This window comes from Marmota flaviventris, chromosome 8, assembly GCF_047511675.1.
Source record: "Marmota flaviventris isolate mMarFla1 chromosome 8, mMarFla1.hap1, whole genome shotgun sequence".
NCBI classification, from domain to species: domain Eukaryota; kingdom Metazoa; phylum Chordata; class Mammalia; order Rodentia; family Sciuridae; genus Marmota; species Marmota flaviventris.
In genome coordinates, this window is record NC_092505.1 from 78,818,858 (window position 1) to 78,832,867 (window position 14,010).

Below are 14,010 nucleotides of genomic sequence, written 5' to 3' on the forward strand. Positions count from 1 at the left end.
TCAGACCTGTAAGTCTGGTCTATGAAAGAAAATATTATTTTATATTTACTGTGCTGGGGATGGAACTCAGGGCCTTTCACATGCTAAGTGAGTGCTCTACCTCTGAGTTACATCCCTAGTTTCCTAGTTTCTCTTGAAATGAGGTCTGGCTATGTTGCCTAGGCTGGTTAGGAACTTCTGCACTTAAAAAGTCCTCCTGCCTCTGCCTCCCAAGTGGCTTGAATTACAGGTGTGCATCACTTTGCCTAGCTGAAGAAAAAAATGTTAAATTGAGGGTGAAACAATAAATGCTTTGGGGTCACTACGTGTCCATATTCTGCAACACAGCCCAAGGGGAAAAAAGGCAAAATATCTACTTCAATGCTAAGGGGACATCTCACAGCCCCATCATACCCAGGTGTAACTGCTTCCCCTGGCATGCTTCCTTCTTGTCTTCTGGGTTAGGCATGGGATATCAAGGTTTTCATTTATCAGCACTTTCACTTTCTCTTTAATAATTTGGAACAATGACATTGGCCTGGTTTAATTTCTCCTTTTCCATATAGGTAAGACTTTTCTTTGACTACACAAGTTCTCTGTGTTCTACTTTAGTTTCAAAAACTACAAACATATTGAAATCATATTATGAATAAAAAATAATGTGGGGTTCAAAAATCACAATATGAGATAGTCAACCGCGTGCGTGGCTTATATGCCATCCCTCTTCCCAGCAGCAGGCTTATATCTAAGCACTATATCACTGCAATGCTGCTCCAGGATTATATAGTCATTATGCTCTAAGAGTCATTTGAACAACCAACACCAAGATGGGCTGCCCTCTCCAAAGGAAGCCCGATTGTCTTCTGCAATAGAGTTGTTGTGCATGGCCCCTGGGAGGGTGGTGGTGTACTGGGGACATGGTAACCCCAAGAGGCTGAGTGAAGTTTGGAGATTAATATTGAAAACTGCACTTTGTATATCATCAGGAATCTGCTGCGGTTTCTCATCGTCAAACCACCCCTCCTCTCTGGGCAAGATTGGCCAAACAGGCCAACTCAAACTTATGCAGCTTTTTCTGGAGCAGCAAGCAATGGACACTAGCAATGATCTATTTTTGAAAAGACTGAAGTGGGAAGTGTATGTAGTTTAAAGTTTTCATGACCAGAGAGAGTGAGAGTTGCTGCTCATCATTTGCACTTAAGTTTTGCTGCTTTCGATGGACCAGAAACACACGAACTGCTGAATTTAGAACAGTCTCGGCTGTTTCAAACTCTTAGGAAAGAGGCCTGAGGCATCCTCTTCTGAGCCGCCGCTGTGCATCACTGCCATCAGCTGCCAGCACCTCACAGTGCAGAACCAAAGACACCGCTGAAGGGAAGTCTTTTCAAAGGAAAGTCTTTTCAAAGTTTCCCATCCCTGGTTGGTTGAAGACGTGGATACTGAATCTATGGATATGGAGGACTAAACTATTTGATTATTTTTAATTTACTGTTACATTGTGAGGGTTTTTTATTATAGATATTAATCAAATACAGGTTTACAAATATTTTCTTTCAGTCTGTCGTTTGTCTTCTGATACTGTAAAGATCTTTTACAGAACAAAAGTTTTTAACTTTAGTGAGGTACTATTAGTCAATCTTTCCTTTTATGATTGTGATTTTAGTGTCAAGTCTAAGAATTATTTGTCTAGATCTAGATCCAAAAATTTTTCTCTTATGTTTTTATACAATCTTGAAGTTTTATGTGTTCAGTTATGCCCGTGATCTATTTTGAGTTATATTTTATAAGGTATAAAACTTAGGTTTATTTTATTTTATTTATTTATTTTTTGCCCATGCATGTCCAACCGCTCCAGCATCATTTTCTGAACACAGTCTTTCCTCCAGGGAAATTTATTTGCACATTTCCCAAATTCAATTGGACATTTTTTTATGGATCTACTTCTGGGTTCTCCATTCTGCTCCATTTATTTATCTGTCTTCCACCAGTACTGCATGTTATAATTACTGTAGGTATAAATACATCTTGAAATTGGGTAGACTAATTCCTCTCATTTTGTTTTTATTTTTTTCAACATTGTTATAGCTATTCTAGTTCTTTTATCTTCCCATATTCATTCTATAATCTAGTCTATATCTACAAAATTATTTCTTGGAGTTTTAAACATTATTGAGTTAAAACTGTACAACAGATTGGGAGAACTGACTTCCCTATGATGTTGAGTCTTTCAATTAATAAAAACGCTAAATCGATTTATTTAAATCTTTTATGTATTTCATCAGAATTTTGTAGTTTTGAGCATGTACATCATGTGTATGCTTTGTTAATTGTTTACTTAAGTATATAATTTTCATTGGAATAAAATATAAAGATGATATTGTTTAACTTCAATGTCCATTGGTAGTATATAGAAACATACTTGATTTTTAGGAAACTTTATTCTGTAACCTTGAGCTCACTATTAGAATTACGTGTTTCTTTTAAGGAGATTACTTGGGATTTTCTGTAATTAAACACCTGACTTCAGGAACTGAGGTTTCTCTCAAGGTGGACTCTCTCAGCTCATTCTTTCTAGGCAGTTGCTTTATTCTAAAAGGAAATTCCATGGAGTTAGAATCATGTCTTTTACTTCTTGGTGCCTACTATTGCTAGCAATTGTAGTGTAATGGTTAAAAATAAGGATCTGGAGGCAGACTGCATGGAATTGAATTCTAACTTTCTTATATACTAGACTATATGATTCCCTGAAAGTCTTCTAGCTTTTCTGTTTACTCAATTATAAACAGATAAAGATATCTCTCACCAGATTATGTGGGATTAAATTGGTTAAAGCACTCAGCATAAGGCTTGACCTGAAATATGTTGTACAGCTTAGCTTTTTACTAATACATTTTTATTACATACAAAAATGCTATGTATGATTAATACTGATACACTAATAAATGCAGACTAGATCTTAACTGTTTTCCACCATTGCTTGAAATGCATTTAACACCCTCCCCTTTCTTTTTGTCTATCAAGAAATAGAGAATTTACATAGTCTTGGTGGTAAAGATTCTTCCACTAGGCAATACTATATTCTCCAAGTTTTTTTGAGGGTGGTGGTGGTAGGGGATGGTGAGTGGATAGTGAAAACAAATTCACTTGTTTCCTGAAATACAAAGACTTTGTCAGAGGAAACCCATTTTTCCATGCAAATGAAAAATTTCTGATAAACCAGGTAATTCTAGACAGACAAGGCAGCCTTTCATGCTCAGAAATTTCCAAAGGAGCTGTCTGTATTACTCAAATTTATCCAACTTTCTTCTTCACTTTGGCAGTATAGACCCAATTCTAAACATACCATGAAATAAGCTGTACATTTGGCTCCAAGATCATTCTATTTGGTCCAAAAGGGCATCAAAATCATTAAACAAATACACATTGACTTGGGAGGAAAGAGAAAAGAATTCAATTGAAAATGATTTTTATTGCCCAAATTTGAATTCTCTGACAGCAGCTGCTGCAACCTCATTAATACCCAAGGCAGGCAAAAGGCAGGTGTGTCTTTTACACTCTGGGTGTTAGTGATGACATGAGTTTAATGGGAAACAATACAGCGCTTTTTAAAGTTCTGTCTTAAAAAAATAGATATTCAATGTCGGTTCTTAAAATATTCATTTATGAATCTTCCTCTTGTTTCTTTTTCCTTTTGTTTTGAATTTTGTCTTGTAGTAACACTTGTAGGTTTTGAAAGAATTCTCACTGCCATCATGATTTCTCCTTGTCTGCTTCTTGTATGTTGGATTCTCTTTTTGTCATTTATGAGGTGAGAAATGGTCCCAGAAGATTAGGTGAAACAAACATACTGAAAACAAGGAGAATCGTTCCCAGTCAGCTCTGTGTCCATATACTTTTTACTATGCTAGTTTGGTCAAACCAATGTTTTGGGCAAATAATAATGAATAAAAAATGGGGCTGCGGTTGTGGCTCAGTGGTGTAGTGCTTGCCTAGTACACATGAGGCACTGGGTTCTATCCTCAGCACCACATAAAAATAAGTGAATAAAATAAAGGTATTGTTTCCATATACAACTAAAAATATTTTTTAAAAATGGATAAAAAATGAATTTTATAGTATACCATTGATCTGCCTCAAAAGACAAACCAAGGAACACATATGGACTTGATTAAGCAAATAAATGTTGAAAACTACTTAAATAGATAAGCAACAAAAATTCTACTTCTTTAGGATGGTAAGTTTAAATGTCACCATGATGCCTTTCATCTCCTCTTTAATCTATTTTTTATTCTGTGATATAGAGAAAGAACTTCTGCTGTGTTTCTAAATTTAGAAAACTATTAGCTTATACATAGATCCCTGACAAGGGACTCAATATAATTTGAAGGGTTTTGTTATAAACATTAGATCCTAGATCCTACTATTAAATATTAATATTACAATGTTAATGTTAAAAAATTAATTCCCATATAATACTTCTTCATAAAAATATTTGTCATAATCTATAAAATAAAATATTTTAATAAACATATTTACATAAAATATTGTTATTGTTCACATAAAATAATTGAACATTATAAAAATGACTTGAGAATACAGAAACAGAAAGAAAATAAAGGTAGAATATAATCTTATAACTAAAAGATGATCAAAGTTAATATGTCTTAGCATATCTTTCCAAGCATTTTCCCATTTATATTCCTGAAAATATTGTTTTTAATAAAAATGAGATACTACAAGTTATCTTAATTTTTAAGTGAATTACCTATGATGATCAGTTTAATGACAGTCAATGTATATCTATATTATAATTTTTAGTGGATATAAAATATGGTGAACAATGAAGTTTTTTGTGAGGAAAGGTATTGTTAGAAATAATTCTAAAATGAGAACCTTATGCATATGTGTTTGTGGAACTCCTCTGTTTTTAAAGCAATTTTAGTGTATTTGGCATATGAGAAATTGTCCTCCAGATAGTTAGTATTATTTTTAGTAAGATTTTTTGTATTGGAACTTAAAATATTTTTATGCTGCCAATAACAGTGTATGAGGGAACCCATTTCTATACACAATTATTTTTCAAAACTGTTATTAAAGCTTTTGATTCTTTGCCAGCCTGGCTAGTGGAAAATAGCAGTATTAAGTTGCATGGATTACATTTTCTATTTTAATGCTAAAATTATATTTATTCTTTCATTTTTTTTGTTTACTACTCTTAATGGTTAGATACTATTGTCTGTGCTTGATGTTGGGTTCCTAGACATAAACATATTTTTAAATGTAGGATAATTGCTTTCGTAAATTCCTCTGTTTTTTTTTTTCAAATTTAAAATATCAGACTCTTTATGGAGAAAATTTAATTTTTTAGACTAACTTGTTTTGTCCTTTGAGAGGAAAAAACTGACTAAATAATAAAATGAAAATTGTATTTATTTACATAGATTTTATTGTATATAATATATTTTGCATATATATTTTGTCATTGCTTATTGAGAGCTGTATAATACCAGTGCTAATTATATGAATTACCTGTTTTCCTCATACAATCTTATGTAGTAGTAATGAAATATCTCCATTGTAAAAGATGTCATGGTCCTAGATGATAAAATCCATAATTTGAGTTCAGGCCCACATGGGATTTAGAGTTTGAACTACTAATTACTTGCAACATACTTCTTTCTCTGAAGTGATCTCATACTAATGATGATACAAATTGATTCTCTCTTGATGATGGAAGAATGAGATAATTAATGCCATCATGTGATACATCTGGTAGCAGCATTTTATTCCCTCCTCAGAAAATTAAACAGTGAGAGGGGTGGGGATTGCCTGCTCCCCCCCCCCGCCCCGCCTTCCTTCAGAGCCCTTTCTTGCTGCCAGATTTCTGTTTAAGCCAGTCACGCAGGGCATGATGGTTTGTGTGAGAGCTGATACCCTTCTTTTCCCACAGGCACTCATCCATCCCTGCTCTGTTTTTCTTCATCTTGAGGGCAATGTGCAATCTGCCAGGCCTAACTCATTACTCACCCTGGAGCCTGCAAATTCTCCAGAAGTCAGAGCACTGGCTTTGGTGGTTATGTGGTCCTTGGTCTCTTCCCTTTGGGAGCTGAGGGTAAAAGAGGCTGTCATACTGGGAAACATTGACCTTGCTGTCTCTCAAGCCACCAAGCTGCTGTAATAGACCACAAGCTGGCTTTTCTCCCCATTCTATAGAAAGCAGCAGCCAGGGTGTGGCCTGTGCTGCTTCTGATTGTTTACAGGCTCACAGAGCCCATGGAATGGGTGCATAGCTGTCCACAAAGATCTCCAAGTATTTCTTACAATTTAATCTTCATTTGTTTTTCTTCATGGTAATAAAGTTTTCCGTTGTGAGGAGGGAACCCTGGCTGTCTAGCAATCCTTGCAGAAAAATGTACATTTCCTCTCATATTTTCCCATCCTCAAGCCTAGTACAGAATGGGAAATTTTTAGAGCCAGAATTATATTGACTTTTATAAGAGGGACTTTGTTTGCTCATTTAACAAATATTTAATAAGAACTGACTCTATGCCAGATATTACTGAAGGCATAGAGTGATAAATTAGACAGATGATATCCCCTTACAAGGAATGGCACTGGGAAAGGGGCAGCAATTAACAAATAACCTAACAAAGGAGACCAGTGATGTATACTGTGAAATAAATAAAATTAGAATGTCCTTGTAGAAAGTGATGGGGTGGAGTGTGAAGCAAGGCGACTTACAAGTGAATGTCAGTGACAAGGTGGCCACTGAGCTAAAACCAAGTGGCTACAAAGCATCATCTATGCAGAGATCTGGAGGCAGAGAACTTCAGCACAGAGAATAACAGCACCAAAGGCCCCAAGGAGGAAAATATCTTAGCCCAATCTAAAAGGCAGTATTGCAAGAGTTAGGGGATGAAGGAGAAAGGAAGGAGAAGGAAAACGTTTGACCATATAGAACTTGATGAGCTAGAATAAGGAATTTGGATTGTATTTTTCATGCAATAGGAGGCTGCTGAAGAGTTTGATGCAGAGGGGTTGAAATAGTCTGTTGCATACTGTTTATGGCTTTTGTGTGGATTTTAGAGGAACACAAGGAGAAGGAAAACAACCAACTGAGAGATCTTTGCAATAATCAAGGCTGTAGATGACACTGACGTGGACCAGGGTGAAAATGGTAGAAATGAAGAGAAATAAACAGATGTGAAATATATTTTTAAGATGCAGCTAAAAGAATTTGTTGATGTGTCAAAGGGTATAAAGCTGGGAACGGGGCTGGAGGTGAGGGAACTAGAAGAATCCACTATGACTCTAGATTGTATACCTGCACAATTAGGCAGATAATGACCGCAGGTACTGACACGGCAAAGAAGCAGGAAAGAACAAGTGGCATGTGGTGGCAGTAAAGTCCTCTATTAGGCAGAATTAAAATTGATGTGTCTTTGAAACATCCAAATGAGAACATGGGGCACATAATTGGGTTAAGTGGGACTTGGTTAAGCTCCATTGGGAAGCAACTTTAAGTTAATTGAATCTATAATGAAGGGAGCCTGAAATGAAAGCATGCATAGTTTGGTATAGGGGGAAATCTTTTGAATCTAACATCTCTATTTCTGTCAAGGATGCTGTTTTCTTATTATGTCGATTCAAAAACAAACTCAGTTAATTCTTTCTCTTCCCTCTATTGCCCCATTTGGACATCAGTATTTTCTCAAATATTGTTAGGATTCTTTGATCATAGTATTTATTTGTTCCAAGATCTTTAATGACTCCCCATTGGAAAAATTCTTTGGCCCTCTAGGCAGCATCTTCTTCTCTGTTCCTGATTTCTTTCTTCTACCCACTCTCATAAACTCTTCGCTTCAACCAGGAGACAAGAGTCTCCTTCTGTCATCTCTGCTGTCCTTGTGTGGACTGTCTTTCCCATTGCTTGGAGCCAACTCCTTTCTATTCTTTGAGGCTAAAATTCTACTTCCTCTAAGAAGTGCTTCTTGGCCTCTCTTTGGCCTATCGATAGTTCTTTGTCTCACCATTTGAGCCACTATTTCAGGATCATGCTAACATAAACCACATGTATCAATATCAAGTCTATTGAGAAAATGATAATCTTTCAGGTTATAAATTGGACATATCTCAGTTTAATTAAGAATTGCTTCCTGAATGAAATGAGTTTTAAGTGTAACCACATAGGTTCCTTTAAAATACATTATGTAAGAAGAGTGAGATAACATATTTAAAGTACTTCCCTAAAGAACAAACTCAAATAAAATTCAGGTGGGTATTGAGGGAAAGAAAGAGCATGGACTTTGAAGATAGAAGGCTAATAGGAATCTTGTGAGCTTCCACTAAGAGAAAATGTGTATAAAAAAAGGAAAAAGAAAATAAAAGAGAAAATGTGTGTATAAGAATCTTAATATTCTATAGGTTATTGTGGTCAAATTATTCTTAGCACCAGAGATTTATGAAATGAAATGCTTAGGCATCCATAGAGTGAATTTTAAGAGCTTGTCGCAGGCCATACAAGACATGTTCCTTATACTTTGAAATCCTTCCATTTCTAATAAAAATGTTGCTGGGTATGGGGGCACATGTCTGTAATCCCAGTGACTCAGGCGTCTGAAGCAGGAGGAGAGAAAATTCAAAGCCAGCCTTAGCAAATTAATGAGAACCTAAAACAACTTAGTGAGATCCTCTCTTTCTTAAAGAAAAGAAAAGAAAAAAGAGCTGGGGATGTAGTTTAGTAGCAGAGTGTTCCTGGGTTTGATCCTGAGTGCCTCCAAAAAAGAAAAAAATATGTTTAAAATTAAAGATCAGAAGTTAGTAACCCTTGAATTAATGTTTTATAATGCCCCCTTGTATTGTTTTGGTCTCCCTTTTTGAAGAGAACAAAGACATACAACTGGGAATTAGTGGCAAATGTGTTCAACCCACCCTGAAGTATGTATCCTCAGACTCTTCTGAATCACTTCACCAAACTCTGTTAACTACCTCTGAAGAATCTAGATTGAAAAATGCCAACATTGGCACCCCTTGAGTTGTGACATCTCACACATCGGCTCAACCTCTTTGATGTTTTCAGCAGAAACCAGAGAAAGAAAAAATCATCCCATTTCATACTTTATTGTTTATCTACAAGTAATGAAACACTTAAGAATTTAAATAAGATCTATACGTGCCGCCTTGAGCTTCTGCTGACAATTTATGTAGAAGGAAAGCAAAATATACAGCATCTGTATGAAGAATGCAGGCAGGTCCGCAGGCAATGTGAAGCCAGCCAGAGCTCTACAGAGTGGCCAGCAGAGCTGTTTCCTTTGGGAAGCCCCGACAATGCCCACCCCTCCAACGGCATTTCATGTTCACCCTGCTGCCACTGGGCTAAATAATTTCTTAAATGTTGATGGCTTTCTCTGGAGCTGGCAGAGATTACTGGTATAGAGAAGGGTAATTAAAAGAAATCATTATCATACACACCAATTAAGTCTATTTTAAGGTTTTGGTCCTGTGATGAGATACAAAAGGAGCTTTCAACAAAATGAAATCACAAGGACAAATAAATCATGGTTGTGAATTTACAGATTTTATTTTGAGTGCGTTAAATAAAATACTTCCATATATTTTGGTAAGAATATTGTTTCTTCCCTTGTTGCTCTGACCCCCAGACCCACTCCAGAGGCAGGAGTCAGCCTTGCTGTCATCAAACTGAAGAGGAGAGTTAAATTCTTCATTATTGAGTTAACTGGCTCCAGGTATAAAATTATCTTCTAATTAGTATCTCAAATGTTCTGTTCTTAAGAGAGGGCCTACATAGATACCAACTGAATTTGCAAGTTATCTACAATTATTTTTAATCTAAAAGATAACAGTTATGATGAGACTAAATAGTAAAGAGGAGCTGACATGGTGGCACATGCCTGTAATCCCAGCAATTCTGAAGGCCGAGGCAGGGGGATTGCAAATTGGAGACCAGCCTCGGCGATTTAGTGAGGTCTCAAGCAACGTTGTGTCAAATTTAATAATATAAAGAGCTGGAGATGTGGCTCAATTGTTAAGTACCACTTCCATCCCTGGTACCAGAAAAGAAAAAAAAGAAAAAGAGGAAACGTTTATTTTTATGGAAGTAATTCAGTTACTTAAGAAGGAATAAAAGCTATTATATCACTATTTTTAAACCTCTATCAAATTAATATATCAAAGTCCTGAGCATCAGTGACTAGTCACAGATAAAAACAGAGAAAAAGTTTTATATTGCTAAATCTATGATGTATATTGCCAAAAATTTTAATATAAATCTACTTATAATCATACCTAAATAATAATGTAATAATGTATGAAAAACACAAAGGGCAGAGAAATACATTTAAATAATACCTTGAGGATATAATCAGTAATAACAACTTACAAAAGCTATCCAAGAGAATAACCCATTTTTTCAACAAATAAACTTGAAAGAAAAACAATGGAGGGGGAACTTACACATTAAAATGGACCTGTATGTCTCACATAAAGATCTTATTTGTATTCTGATATCAGCAAAGCAATCAACAAATTGTAAAAAGAAATTAGTAATTATAAAATGAAGGATCTGAATACTGACTAGAATATCTAATGACATGAGATTATTGTTAGTCTTACTAGTGAAAGTGGTTATGATAGCTTTGGATTTTTAAAGTACTTAAATATGTCTCAATCTCTTAATCTGAGTTATTTGATAACTATTTAAAGTTTGATAATATTTAAAAATTAATACAAAATATTTATTAATTTATTCAAAATAATAAGAATCATTTAATTATATGCTAATGTGTTTTTATTAAAATAACTTTTTCTAAAGCAATAAAATAGTGATAAATGAAGCATTGTTTCCAAATCTTATGTTTCCAAATCCTCAAGATACTTTTCTTAGTAGAAGATAGATGGATTCTCATATCTACTTTTGTATTCAGTCCTTTGTGATATTGAGTGAGGATAAAATAGAGTAGATAGTAAAATGACCAGACATTCAGAATAATGGGCCCCATTCAATCACACCAGGAGTCTAACTGGTAGACATATTAATGAGCACCATCAAGGCCTATTTAAAAAGTGTAAGACCTTGAACCTTACCTGTGGGATCATCTTCAGCAGAGATGGAAAACAGAAGGTGGGGGTGAACCCAGATGGAAATGACAGGAAGGAGAATGGGTTACAGAAAAGAGGATGGATGTGAACCCAGATGGTAGCCAATCTGCCTTTTTTCAGTATCTATTTTACATAGTTTTGCTCCATGCTCTGCTCAAAATCATATAAGCTCCTACACTGGCACACCAAAATGAGTTTTTCTGCTATTAGGCCCCTGCCTGCATGATGGGAGTTCTATCTCTTCTCACTTAAATAAATCCTATGGTTTACTCTTCCCTTCCATGATTTTATTCTTCAAAATTTGCAAGACAAGAACCCAGAGGAAACTGGTGAAGCTGGAAATTTAGTCTTATCTCAAAACTCTGGATTCTCATAACTAATTTTGCATTCAGTCCTTTTTGATATCACATGTCACGTAGCCTTTTAAAAAGAGGGAGAGAAAATGGCAACTAGCATTTTAGAATTATTATGGAAAGGTCATGGGGACCACCAGATGCCAACTGGATTATGCCATAAGAACCACTATACTAGAGATACATTCCAGTAAGTTGAAAAATCAAAGAAAATGATTTTAGTATTAATGTCACTATAACTTTGGTTTGCAGAAGTGATTGAGTATGTGTTTGAAGCAATATTTTCCTTAATTTGATAATGGTTCAAACTGGATGAGGAGTACAAGGGGTTCATTATCTTAATCTCTTTCTGATGTTTGAATTTTCCATAACAAAAAGTGAAAAAAAAAGTTGAATAGAAGGGAAAACTCAAGTAAATAACAAATATTTTGCAAATGGAGTAAATATTTGACTGTAATACAACTCAGAATGCAGTATTGAAAATTTGGGGCAAAGGAAATAATAATCTTGGTCTGCTAACATTGTCTTCAGGAAAACATGAATGAATACACTATAGGCAAGATTATATTAAATTTTAGACTTTTGGAAAGGTACACAGTTTTAATCCTTTAATTGAAATTGTTCTATAAGTTTTTCCATGTGATAGTCAATATAAGTTATTATAAGTTTTTAAAACTGGATGAAATGGAATTAAGTAATAGTTTGTGAGTTTAAATTATTTTGGCTGTGTTTCTTAAAGTAGTAATAAACAGTTAACTATTGGCAAGAAGTTTTTCTCCAGAGAGAACATCATTCCTGAATTGTTTTTTATATTTATTTCTTAGTTGTAGTTGACCTTTATTTTATTTATTTATTTTTATGTGGCACTAAGGATCAAACCCAGGGTCTTGCATGTGCTAGGCAAGCACTCTACTGCTGAGCTACAACCCCAGCCTCCTGAAATTTTTTTATAGGTAACTTGTAATAAGTTTTCAAGTGGACAGATTATCTGATATAAAACTTTCAGAGTATCAAGGACTACCATAATTCATTCTGCATGGCTGTTATAACCAAGTACCTAAATCAAATAGGGTCAAAGGAAAGAATGGAAAGTATTGGACCATTACACCTATTTTGAATTACACCTAGAAATAGGTGCAAAAATCCTGAACAAAAAATCATCAAACTATATGTAATAGTGTTTAAAACACTGAATATACACATAACGAAGTTAGGGTTTATCCCCAGAATTCAAGGTAAATTTAATTTTGCAAAAAAATGTTAAATATCATTCACCATATCAGTAGATTAAATGAGAAAATCTGGAAGACCATATCAATAGATATAGGGAGAAAAACACAGTAAACTCCTTAGTAATCTAAAATTGAAAGATAATTTTAAAAATTGTCTTTAAAAACTAAATTGAAATAATCCAAAATTGGGAACTATTACAATGAATATAACCAGACACCATATAAAATACTTGTCCTACCACTTCTATAAAAAATTATATTTGTGGTCTTATTTAATTCAAAAAATAAAGCAAGCATAAGGATCAAAAAAGAAGAAATAAAATTGTCATTATTTGAAAATGATATGAGTGTCTATATAAAACCTGATAAAATTTTCATGGAAAAACTCATAAGAGTTTTTGATATAGATATAAATATAAAATATATAAAAGTTTTTGATATAAATTCAATATTCAAAAGTCAATTTCACTTCTATATGTTACAAAAGAAACTTAGGAGATGAAAGTTTAAAGAGGCAATATTTATGATAGCAACAAGAACTATAAAAACAGTGATAAACTCAATACAAAATTTTAAGATTCATATATAGAAACTAATAATACTTTACTATATACAACTGAGGAAGATAAAATAAATTGGAAGCTACTCTAATTAGATAAGTAGAAATTGATAGAAATATCTAATATTTTCAGCATTTTGTCTATCACATAAATAATATTCCTTGAATGTAAATCCAATTAAACTTCCAACAAAATTTTCTATGGAACATAAGCCTATTCTAAAATTGATATGGAATAATATATACCTATATATTTGTATATTATAATATGTAAATGGCTAATATATATCCAAATAAGAAAAATAAGAAATTGTGTATCTAAGCAAGGAAAATAAAGTGTGGGGAGTAGCCAGATGTCAATACTTTTTGTAGATATATACCAATTAAAGATGTGGAATATTAGATGGAAATTGACAGATTAACTAGCAGAACAGCACATAGATCCTACCACACCCACGTATGAACGTCTATGTATGGCACAAGTGGAATGGCAAGTCATTCGGAAAAAGAGGAACTGTTCAATAACAAGTAGATTTTGAAAACTCAGTTTTCCAGAGTCGATAAAAGGGGTTCTTGATTTTTATCTACACCCACACACCAACTCAAAGTAGAATTAGCAATAAAAAGTTTTTTTAAAAAATCCTCAATATTTTAGTTGAAAATTTAGGTGACAATGAAGAGATTTTTTTCTTTTGTTTTTTCTTTCTACCTTTCCTTTTTTTTTTTTTTTTTTTTTTGTACAAGGGGATTGAACCCAGGGGCACTTAAC